The sequence below is a fragment of the Lissotriton helveticus genome, chromosome 3_1 (genome assembly GCF_964261635.1).
Source record: "Lissotriton helveticus chromosome 3_1, aLisHel1.1, whole genome shotgun sequence".
NCBI lineage: Eukaryota > Metazoa > Chordata > Amphibia > Caudata > Salamandridae > Lissotriton > Lissotriton helveticus.
This window is the reverse complement of record NC_136061.1, coordinates 670656318-670668862: the sequence shown is the minus strand read 5'-3', so window position 1 is coordinate 670668862 and position 12545 is coordinate 670656318. Positions and strand designations below refer to the sequence as shown.

The 12545-nt window shown below is 45.9% G+C and overlaps 1 long non-coding RNA gene across 3 annotated transcripts in view; it reads right to left on the bottom strand.

Annotated features, from left to right (window-relative positions):
* Window positions 1-12545, bottom strand: part of LOC144822842 (uncharacterized) — a 108352-nt gene continuing 95807 nt past the window's right edge. For 2 of the 3 annotated variants that reach the window (XR_013608706.1, XR_013608708.1), the window contains 2 exons: window positions 5078-5168; window positions 4919-4976 (listed from right to left, as the gene is read on the bottom strand). This is a non-coding gene — a long non-coding RNA (uncharacterized LOC144822842). Of the gene's footprint in view, window positions 339-4918; window positions 4977-5077; window positions 5169-12545 lie in introns of those variants that run through there. The other variant, XR_013608707.1, reaches the window with a different exon arrangement.

Sequence of the window (12545 nt, the reverse complement as noted above, 5' to 3'; positions counted from 1 at the left end):
ATACGAAACCAGTTCAAAAATGAAAAGCAACACAAGAATTTATATTTCAAAGAGACTTATTCTTTATATCTTTGAATCACACTCATATATTATAAGGGAACATAATCAACTTAATTACTACCAAATCTTAAGTATAAGGAAACGGACATTCATTCCATAAATCTAAAAGATTAAAAATCCAGTCTGTATAATGAGTAAAAATGACTTCTTGTTGAAATAGCCAGTAAGTCAGATGAAAATAAATGCAGATATGGACTGGTATGTCGACATTTCGGTCTTATATGGTATTATCCCAAGACCGTCATCAGGACGAAGGGTTAATGTAGTATTGATGACCCCTAAAGAATGACATAACATGAAATTAACATATGATCTCTATCAGTGTTGCTGACATAATAGAAACTTGTTCATGAATACATTCAATCTATTTAAACTCAGACTCAAGTTGTCTTAGACTTCATAGTTCTAACATACATTTCTGTCGTTGTGGCGACAAATAATGACATTTTAAACTTAAATGTGTGAACATATTTGAATATGGCTGCGGTTTTTCTTCGATCACAGTCATATTAACTACTTACTTTTAAAAACAAGCATTTGCAATGCAATAGGTCTCGCATTAGGAAAGTTTGAGCTATTGGTATTGTAAATGACATTTTTTTTATTTATGTGTTGGTTTTGAAAATAGCTAAATTAATAGCTTTGTCATTTACAATGCCAATAGTTTTAGCTTTCACAAATGTGACACCTATAGTTTTTGTAATGCAATATGTGTTGTATTTTCACGAAAATCCAAGAACAGAAGTGAAATATTAAAAAAAAATTGTGACATTTATAAGACAGACGTCATTGTTGTTCGAGTACTTTACGCTGGTGTTTGGATTCCTGTAAATCCCCAGTGTTGCAGGGTGCTGGTAGAATGCATGCGCTTAATGTCCCGTGACAAAATATGTGTACGTAGTGTTTGTGCTGGTAGGGGCTAAGCGAGTTGTTAGTTATCTTCCCTAGTACCGCCTAAACTTTCCTTTTAGAGCAGCCAAAAAAGCTGCATTTCAGATATTCTAAAATAATTGTTGCAAAATAAGCATAGTGTTTGGAACTAGCTCCGTGTAGGAAGACCATTACAAGATGAGAAACGAACTCATTGGGGAATCGATCGTGGCAAACCGTAGTCCGTCACATAGCGCTTACGCAACCGGAGGGCGGCATGTTAGTAGGCGTGACCTTAAGCTGCACACGCGCACTGCTTCGCAACGTTTTCGTCTGTCGTCCTTTGTCCCGGGCGCTATCTTGCGCAGGGTGATTGGCCTCTGATTGGGTTCTGGGGTTCTGGAGTCCGGTTGTGGAGCCAGAGCGGGAAGGAAACCGGGAGCGGTGAGAGCGAGCCGGGGGGGGGGGGCTTGTATGGCGGTGGCGGACGCAACCGGAGGGCGGCATGTTAGTAGGCGTGACCTTTAGCTGCGCACGCGCACTGCTTCGCAACGTTCTCGTCTGTCTTCCTTTGTCCCGGTCGCTATCTTGCGCAGGGTGATCGGCCTCTGATTGGGTTCTGGAGTCCGGTTGTGGAGCCAGAGCGGGAAGGAAACCGGGAGCGGTGAGAGCGAGCGGGGGGGCGGGGGGCTTGTATGGCGGTGGTCTCTGTATGTGTGTGTGCGTGCGTGTGTGTAGGTGCGCTCCTGTGTGTGTGCGGCGGGGGGGAGGGGGTGCCGGTGAGTCGGGGGAAGTAGGGGGGGTGCGCGTGTGTGTGTGCCTTCCTGCCTGCGTGTGCATGTGTGTATGTCTGTGTTCAGGGAATCTGTGGCAGGGGATGTGCACGGCGCCGGGCTGGGCACCCAAATCCAAGCTCGTAACACCCTTTTGTCCTCATTCCCCCGAGTCAGGTAACTAAAAGGCTCCCAGCTGGACGCCTCCTTCGGATGCAGTACCAGCGAGCCCTAATAAAGGATTCTTTTTCTTCCGTGTATGAGTGAAATGCAGGTTATATGCAGGGCCGTCTAAACATCACTGTAGGCCCCTGAGCAAAGCAGTGCACTGGGCCCTGCGTACAAAATCACTCACAGGAATACAAATGTTTCATGGAAATTCTGTGTTAAATTCTTGTCTGAATGGGGCCCCTATGCTCGTGGGGCCCCGGGCAGCTGCCCAGCGTGCCCATGCGTTAAGACGGCGCTGGTTGTATGGGTCTAACAGTTATCTTTGTTCTACGTTTTTTCGTGACGTCATGCCCCGTGTTTCAGTATGCTGCCGCAGGGCTTCCCAACTGGGGAACGAATGCGTCTTAACTGCCTGTTCTCTGAGGTAAGCAAGTCGTTCTGCTAATCAATCACATTATCGATTGATCAGTGCTGTTTGGAAGGCTGCGTTAGTGCTTCAACACGAATTCAGTATAGTTATTTTCACAGAAGTCATATTTTTGTGTGCTCAGTAGGCTTTCCAATGGTGGCTTCAAGAGCGTGCTTAATACTTACTTACATTACCACATTTAGCGGAAGTACAAAAAAAAGTGATTGATGTGTATGTTGGAGCCATCGCTTGCTGCCATCAGGAATGCCTCTGGCTAACATTCCATTCCATGTTCTTGCTCGTCTTTTCAGCACAGCAGGGGGCATACCATATGCAAACTCGTCTTCACCCAGGCACAAGACTAATTTCTGTTAGCGCATATACAAGCTAAAAAACAATGCAATGGCATGTCACCCAAGATGGGCCCTGTGGTTAAGAAAGGTTTGCTCAAGAATTTAACATCCATCAATTGTTGCCCTCCACCCTTGACAATTCTGGACCCCTCAGGCATGTCATGTACAGAGAACTCTTGCGTGCTTAGGAAAGCTGAGAAGAACCGATATGAGTTCATATACTGAGGCAGGGCTGCATAGCTGGCAAGGTTTCAAATTGCTATGTGTGACATTTTCATAATTTCAATGTAATTATGAGTGACATTTTAACGACTAAGAGTGACACATTCTTGCGCGCAAAATAAAGCCACAATCCAAGGTGATCAAGTCTGGGCTAAGTCTAACTTTTATCCATATAGGAAATCTGGTAGCCTGTAAATGGTATGTACATGGGACCTCTCAGCTCTTTGGGTGTGAACATCATAATATAAGGGCGGACGTCAGTGAAAGACAGTCATTATGTTGTCTGGGGGAGGTGGGGGGCCAGGAGCATGAGAACCATGTTAAAGGTATGCTCTTGCTTGACTATCCTGTGATGCCCCACAACAAAATCAAAATCATTCAGGATCCTGCACCCTGCCTGGTTCGATAGGGGCAGGCACCTAGAAAGAACGTCAGCAACACATGCAGCGCACTAAGCAACCAGACACAGAGGTACAAGGTGTGTAGAGTAGTACTATAAGGTACATTATAGGACGATGTCTAGGGTTAAATCAAATATAGGGTTAGTGATACTGCACATATTACAGTCTGTTCAATGCTTAGTGTAAAGATTTATAGTTCACGTGTGGTGGATGGGTTTTCAGTGAAGATGATTAAAAATATATGTTACTGAAGAGTCAGTTGTAGATTGTCCACCTTGGTGCGTAAAGTAGTGGTAATTAAAACATCGGTTTGGAGCCTCTTTGTGACTGATTTTTAGAAAATTGCCTTCTGAGTAACGGTCTCCTGGAATGACGAGGACCCTTTGCACAGTGCTGCTTCTTCAGAAGACACACGGCCGAAAATGCCACCTGACATGTGTTTTTCCTCCGCACTTAACTTTCCATTTGGAGTGCTTTGACCCTAGTGTCCGAGGTGCTAGTTGTACATAAAGACACTACGTGGCTAAAGTAAACCCAAAAATAAGGACGAAAACACGCACAAGCACTGAATTTAGACCTACACGAACAGCATCCACTCGTGTAGATATGGGGTGGAGAAAAACATTGCATGGTAGTTCATAACAGAATAGTTTAGGTCCCTAGTATAACGTAGTAAGCCACTGGGGTTCCAGCGCGAGACAGTTATTGTCAAGCAATTGGTGTGCCTTTTGCTGTCCCGATTTCGCCACAGGCCTCAGAGGACTTTACACAAGTTACAACAGCCTAAACACTCCCTGCCCTTCTCCTCCCCTCAGCCAGCGTCTCCTGATGGTTAGAGTGGCAGTCACTGACTCTCTCTACTGTACCGTCCCCAGTGTCCGCTCACCTCTCTGCTGGCCTCTGTACCCAGTGCTGCTGGGAAACGCGGTGGCAGGTGCGGCGCCGGCACCCCTAGTAGTTTGCCATCATCATGCTGCACGAGTAGCCGGGTAGTGAGATGGGGTAATTTCAATCTTTGCGGCCAGCAGTGAGAGGGCCTGAAGCGGCCAGGTGCAGAAGCGGCCCAACCCCTCAGGGCCCAGTCCTGCTCGTGTCAGCTATGCCTGTTCCGATCCGATACCGTCTGTCCGCCACATAGCGCTTACGCAACCGGAGGGCGGCATGTTAGTAGGCGTGACCTTTAGCTGCGCACGCGCACTGATTCGCAACGTTCTCGTCTGTCGTCCTTTGTCCCGGCCGCTACCTTGCTCAGGGTGATCGGCCTCTGATTGGGTTCTGGAGTCCGGTTGTGGAGCCAGAGCGGGAAGGAAACCGGGAGCGGTGAGAGCGAGCGGGGGGGTGGGGGGCTTGTATGGCGGTGGTCTCTGTATGTGTGTGTGCGTGCGTGCGTGTGCGTAGGTGCGCTCCTGTGTGTGTGCGGCGGGGGGGGGAGGGGGGGTGCGGGGTGCCGGTGAGTCGGGGAAAGTAGGAGGGGTGCGCGCGCGTGTGTGCCTTCCTGCCTGCGTGTGCATGTGTGTATGTCTGTGTTCAGGGAATCTGTGGCAGGGGACGTGCACCCAAATCCAAGCTCGTAACACCTTTTTGTCCGTCATTCCCCCTAGACTGATCACTAAAGTTCTCGAGACTGGACGCATCCTACGGATGCTCTCCAGCTCGACCTAAAAACAGATTGCACTGTGTGACTTCTGAACAACGATTTAGTTTGTGATGTCACACTCTGTGGAAAGGAGGCAAAGAAAGAGGATTTTTTCAAGCTCTAGCAAACTTTTTTATGCACTAAACATAGTCATGTGAGTACATATCTTTAGAAACTTTTACCTTAGGGAGTCACAAATATCTCCCTTGGAAGGCGTTCGGTCAAAAGTACCAAGCCAGATTATGGTTCTTCCACAGTAAAAACCAGATCCAACTGAAAAATAGACGAACAACCAAAATTCAGTAATGAAACGATCGTTTTCACCTTGTATTAGTCATTGTAAATTCGACTGGGCAACTATTTCTACCCAAGATTGTCACTTTATTATGAAACATTCTTTTTTTTTTTTTTTTTTTTTAAACCTTTATTGTACAAAGAAAGCTCACAAATACGGGCCTACAACCCCACGGGCTGGCCACCACATGGTAAGAAACGTAGCAAAGGAGAATAAGTTCTTCACAGGATATGACACCAGGAGCACAGGAGAAACAACAAAGGCCATCGAGCAATCCGCAAAAACAGGATAACAAAAGGTTAATTTTCTAATACGGGGCGGGGGAACAGAAGAATAACGGGCCGTGGAAGGAACAACAGGGGAGGGGCCGCGGCAAGCCGCCATTTTATGAACACAGGATGAAACAAAAAGCCATACAAACATAGCTACCAAAGAATATACACATAATCGGAGTACAAAGAAGCTACAATGGCATCAGTCAAACCGCGCTCACCCTTCACCGCCCCCACCCAAATTGTAGAGACAGAACCAAAAAGGCCCCCAGTGCAAAATACAATACGATATGCACCCCAACGGAAATAAAGAGACCCCCATAAAGGAGGAAGGGGAAGAGGGAAAAAGGGGACAAAAGAAGGGACTCCCACCAAATCACGCACCCCCAGGAGACAAGACAGAACAACATGACCCGGCATGTGATATACCAAAAAGTCGACACCAAAAGAACCAGCGGGCCACAATCAGACACACACCGGAATACGAACGCCACAGAAACTCCCCAGGGGGACACATGAGGAGACAGAGTCCCGAAAAGGTGAATACACAAGAGCCATAGAACAAAAAAAAGGAAGAAATGAGGGGGGAAAATGACCCCCCAATAGAGACAGACCCCACCCACCCACCCCTAAGCCCACCCTGCACCCCTGCAGAAGGCTACGGCCTACCCCCCGCAGCGTGCCTGTCGCCCTAATTAGAACCCGAAATATAGCGGAGTAAAGTTAAGTCGGAAACAGAAGACAAAAACGGGGAAGGGCAGGGGAAGGGAACATGGGATGGGAGACACATACATACACATACACGGGGGAGGGCCGGAAAACAGGAGGAAACGCACTCGGCCACCCGCCTGAGTCGAAGGTCCCAGACCCCGGGAAGCCAAAGATTATCAGGTTAAAGTCCAAGAGCACCAAACAATCACACATAACCATACCAGGACACATTGACCATCCAAATCAGTACAAGACTACCGCACGCAGATGCCAGTGCACATCAGCCCTGTCCCTGTTTGTCCAAAGTAAGAACAGTCCGGTCCAGCGAGGACCAGGCCACGAAGAACAGAAGGCAGACAGCAGGAAAATACAACGGCAGTCCAGAAAATACACGGGAAGTACAACACGGAAGATCCAGGAAAGTCACGAAGTGTAGCAAACGATGCAGGCACAGGTCCAAGGATATGTCCAAAGAAACCGACCCATCTGGGCCAGCACAGGAGAGATCGCCGGGCAGCGGCGGCAAAAAGGAACCGGGAGAGTCATGAAAGTCAGGCCGAGCAAAATCCAGCTCCCGGGCCAGAGGCAAAGGAGGCAGAGCCGGAGGAGGAGGCATCATCAAGTTCCGCACACCCACGGACGCGGTCGTAGCCGGGGCCAATTCTGCCAGGATAATTCCAGCCGTACCCCGCAACGGCAAAGCCACATCCGGTCGTGGGGGCCCGGGAGGCCCGTAGCGAGGAACCATCTCCGAAGTAATGACAGGCGCGGCCACCAAGAGCCGCCAGGAGAGCAGGGCATCCAGGACCTCCTTAAGCGTAGGAAAACCTTTACAGTATTCAAGACCCGGGCCATGCGGCGGGCCTCCAGCGCTCGTCCAGGCCCGGCCGAGACAATTGGGGTCGGTCGCCATTTGAGAGCCCAACGAGGCCGCGCGGCCGCCAACCTCCGCCGGGGCGACGGAAAGGCAAGTATAGTCGCGCCGACCAGCGGCAGAGCACCCCGGGCAGGAAGGGGGGCCACCAGAAGAAAGGGACCTCACCGGCCACCCAACGCCGCCGGTACCGTTCCCCGAGTCCGGGCGGCAAAATCAAAATGGCCGGACCGGAGAACAAAGGGGGAGCAAGCCGGATACACGAGGAGCTCCGGCAATGGAAGGCAGCGCCTCCACCAAAGGCCTCCTCCCCACGGGAATCAGCCAGGAAGGACCTCCGGCCCACACGAACAACGGCCTTCCGACCACCTCCACCGCGCCCCGAAGGGCAGCACCGCAGGCTCCGTCCGGCCCGGGAGCCAGCAAGAAGATCCAGGCCAGTCCGCCTCCGACGCCACAAAACGATCGGGGGGCACCGCTCCGGATCCACAGCAGCCAGGACAACCGGAACAAGAGGTAAGTGCCTGCAGGGCGTCGTAGCACTATCACACAGCAAAGAGGGCTTCCCGGGGCAGGATAACAGCAGGATAAATGTGAAAATACAGGCTGGCGAACGGAGCCGAGCTAATGCGCGGCCATCTCGGTCGCGAGCTAGGCTCCTCCCCCTATGAAACATTCTTGGCAATATGCCAGCAGTGCAATGTATAGAGGGTTCAGGTGCTCACATCGATATAGCAAAGCTATCTTTGCGCATTGTCCTAGTTGTAAGTGAGTTGCCAGCGAAAAGTTAATCCTACGTGAACATGATAGATGTTCATTGTAGACATATAGGCTAAGACAGCCGAATCATAGAACCCCAATGCATTCGCTGGTCCTGTCAAACTATTGGACAGAAAATTGTTTCTGTACATCAGCTGGTCTTAGGCCAATTGATTGTTGCCGACAAACATCGTTACGTGGTGTTAGGAGGCAGAGTTTGTTTATTTCTATAACCAAACAATCAGTTTATGTGTACAGGGAGGAAGAATTACGTTACATTTCTGTCCTCACAGTCGGAGAATCAAAGGTCAGGCCGAACAGTCAAGTGTCAGAAGACACGATAGTTTAACAACACCCCAGTTGGTAATGGTTAAGGAAACTAAGCTGGTGTAAACCCAATTTCTAGTCGCACCTAGCAGCAAGCTGTACTTACTTTCTGTAAGTTTGAAAATACGCGTAGACGGGAACCCTGCAACCGAGGAATCTAGTCGGAGGTTATCAACAAGCTGCACCATAGCCGCCATTTTTATACCTCCTTTCCGCATTGCAGCGGTAGTGTGTCTCCAGTGGCGGCACTTACTGGTACTATTATGTCACATGAATAAGGCGGCCATCTTTAAATGACTAAACTTATGGATAACCTGCCTCGAATAGTGAGAAAGGCTAAAGTCTATTACCCATATTATCAAATGCATCGACTCCAGATGCTTATGAATATTTGTTCTCAATTTATTGTTACTGTGTAATTTATTTTGTTATTCCTTGGTTAGATATAAAGTCACCTGTATTTGTACACGATCAACTATTGAATTAAACAAGACCTGTGTTACACAGTTGTTTGGCTAATCACAATGTATTCAGGATGCCGAACTTTTGTGGCTCAGATGGCTCATTCACGTATATTTATGATGGGTATTGAAGGCTATGACATACGCCATTTTGAAATGTCTAATTTCAACTTGTGTAAATGACATTACCATCTCGGAAAAGAGTGTTTCGTGTTAGCAGACCTATGGGATATTTCGTGAAAATATATGATGGATCACAGAACTGTCCAAAAGAATAGTACATACACATATACTTCAACACAAATCTGTCGCTCCTAAAGCGTGTACAATTTAGTTTCTTAAGCAAAACTACCTCTTTGGAAGCATTAAGTTCGATTAGCATGCATACAGACAATTTTACTTTTCAAATTCAGATTATACTGACGCATCCAAAGGCGCGCGCACATTCTGTATAACCAGCTAGCGTTGACATGCTGAACATAAGACTTGAACTCATAATTATGTATAACAGACCGAGGACCTGCTGGAAAAGATAGTATGTGACCTTACCGATCCGTAGAGGCATTTAGTACGATTGGCATGTATTGCAAAAAAAATTTGACTTTTCAAATTTAGATCATACTGCCGCATCCAAAGTTGCGCGCACATTCTATATAACTACCTGGCGTTGACATGCTGTACACAAGAATAAAACTGGTGAATATGTATACCTGGATCAGGGCCTATTGGATGGGGCAGTATATGACCTTGCAGATCTAAGTCAAGCCGGCTAGTGTATGCCATTCTGTAAAGGAGTTCAACCCATTTTTTATGCTGTTGGTGGATTCAATCCACTGATTTTCTTTCAGGGTCAAAAGTCTGTCCACGTTATGTTGTCTATTGGTGGGTTTGATCACCTCTATCACCCACCATTTCATTTCTCTTTCAGTGTATTTAAAATGTAGAAAGTGTTCAACTAAGGGCGTATTTTCAATTCTACACCTTATTCGAGACAGGTGTTGTAGAATTCTTTGTTTTATCATCTGGGTGGTCTTGCCAATGTATATCAGGCCACAGGGACACTAAATACAGTATACCACATTTTGTGTTCGACAGTTTGAGAAATTCTTAATCGTGATTGTCTTACCATTAAGTTCGAATGACTTGATGTTTGAAGTGTACTACAAGCCATGCAATTGTTGCATTTGAAATGTCCTATCAGAGGGACTAGTTGTTTCATGTTATCCACAATATTCAGATTTTTTGTTTCATATGCATGTAGTAGCCTATCATGTAGATTACGGCCTCGTTTGAATGAAAAAAGTGGTTTCTCTTTGAGTTCAGGCAACTCTGTGAGTAGTGACCAGTGCTTTGTTATTATTTTTTTCAGCTGGTTACTAATTGTGCCAAATATTGTGACACAGACAAGCGTATTAATGTCTTTTTTGGTTCCATTGGAAAGTAGCAAATCTCGGTTGTTATACCATGCTCTCTTGAGAGAGTTTTTGAGAAGTTTATTAGGATACCCCTTCTCTAACAGTTTATTTTTCAGGGCCTTAGCTTCTCTGAAATAGTCTGTTTTCTTTGTACAATTCCTCCGTAAACGGAGAAATTGTCCAAAGGGTAAGCCATCCCGCAATGCCTTGGGGTGATGGCTGCTGTATTTTAAGAGAGTATTTCTAGCGGTGGTTTTGTATAGAGTGTTGTATACAAGGTGTTATCATCATTGTTAAATCCAGAAAATTCATCTCTTGGTTATTGCTTTCTAGGGTGAATGTCAAATTGGGATTTCTTTCATTGAGCCATAGGTGAAAGTTGGCAAGCAGATCTTTACTACCTCTCCAGATGACAAACACGTCATCAATATACCTGAGCCAACATGAAATGTTTGCCAGGTATGGATTCAAAGGATGGTAAATGAATCTCTTCTCAAACTCTGAGACATAGATGTTTGCTATGTCTGGGGCATATATTGCCCCCATTGCTACTCCTTTAAGTTGTTGGAAATAGCTTCTTTCGAAGAGAAAGAAGTTTTCGCATAAGGAGATTCTAATGCATTCAAGTATGAAGTCAGTTGGTACTTCAAGGGGTCGACAGCGAGAGTCTAGAAGATCGCTCAGTATAGTCAAAGCCTCTTGTTGGGGAATGTTGGTACAGAGGCTTTCTATATCCATCGTAACCAAATATTCTTCTTCTGGATTGAATGAATGATTCTCTAGTTTGTTGATGACTGATGTTGTGTCTCTGATGTAGGTTTTTGCCTCTACTGCAAACGGTCGAATGAAGTGGTCGGCATATTGTGCTAGGGATTTGAGAATTGAATTGCACCCTGACACTATGGGCCTCCCCGGTGGTTGAGTGGTATTTTTATGCACCTTGGGGAGGATGTATATGGCCGGCACAGTTAGAGCCTTGTTTATCAGGAATAGAGCTTCTTTTTCACTAAGCCAACCGCCCTTAAGGCCTATCTGGCTGAGACATGATATCTCTTTTTCTAATCTAGGGGTAGGGTTGCTGGAAAGTCATTTGAAGTTTTCTGTTACTGAAAGCTGTTTTAAGACTTCATTCCTGTACGCTATTCTATCCCAAAGGACAATACCTCCCCCTTTGTCTGCCGGTTTTATAAGGGTATCTGGTATGGATTCAAGATTTCTCAAAGCTGTTAATTCTTCCTTACTTAGATTGTTCTTTCAATTAAGACTGCATTTTCAAAAATGACTATTTCCTTTGACACCATGTTGTTTAATGTCAAATAGTTTGATGGTGGACGTAGACCTGTGACATTTCTTTCTTGGTTGGATGGTTTATTAAAGAAAAAATTCTTTAATCTGATGGTTCTAAAGAATTTGTACAATTCAAGTTTAGTTTGAAACTGACTGTTCCTATTTGTTGGTACGAAGGAAAGCCCAGAGGAAAGAACCCCTATTTGTGATTCCGTGAGAATATGATTGGAAATATTGAAGATAGGGATGGTGTCATTATCTCCTACCATTCGTAATATTGATTCCGTGCCTGGCGTTGGCCTGGGGTGTATTGGTTCCGAAACCATCCTCTTCTGCCACCTCTGTTGTTCCGGGGATGGCCTGTTTCTCTCCTGTCCTGCGCTAAAAAAGACTGTCGGGAGGTTGAGGGATGTTGGTCAAAATTGGGTCTAGACTGCCCACCGTGTTGTTCTGAGTCTGTGTCAGATCCTGTATCTGAAAAAGTTGTTATTTTTTGTTGAAAGTGTTGAGCACCCCTGTTGGTATTTTGAGGTTAGTAAAAATCTTTTTGTAAATAAGGATAGGTTTTGTCCTTGTTATATCCACGGATATCTTTGTGGAGTTTGTCAGTTTTCTTTTGTGCATTAAGGATCTCAAATTCCTTGATTGTTTGTGCCTCCTTATCTAAGAGCAACTTGGCGTTGGTGATGTTGCTGTCAGAGTTAATCTTATTTTCAATTATTTCTATTTCCTTCAGTAAAAGTATGATCTGTTTGGCTGCAGTTTCGATGCTTAAAACCATCCACGTTCTTGAACATTTATTCGCTGCAAAACTGAAGCCAATTTTAAAATCGTTGTCATCTGTGAAGATAATAGGAATGTTTTTAATCTGAAGCCCTGTAGGTATGATGTTAGCCTTAAGGCAGTCAGTAAGGAATTTGGCATGAAGCTCTGTTCTTACCAGCTTCTTTTTGAGTCTTTCTAATTGGTTCAGGTCTGATTCATAGGGTGAATGGGAGACTGCACCTTTATTGCCCAAAAGGGAAGGACCTGCTGCTATTTTTGGGACATATTCTTCCGTGTACGAAAGAGTTTCAACCTCAGACATTAAAGGAATCTAATGTCTATCTCTATGAAGATGTTAGGGAAAGTTTTAACAAGTATTAACCTGTTCAATCACTTGAAGAGTGGCCCACAGCAGAAATTATCTGCGCTGCAATTTTGCTGAGAAGGGGTGGGTAACCCAATATACCCTTGCGGGCTCGGGCAA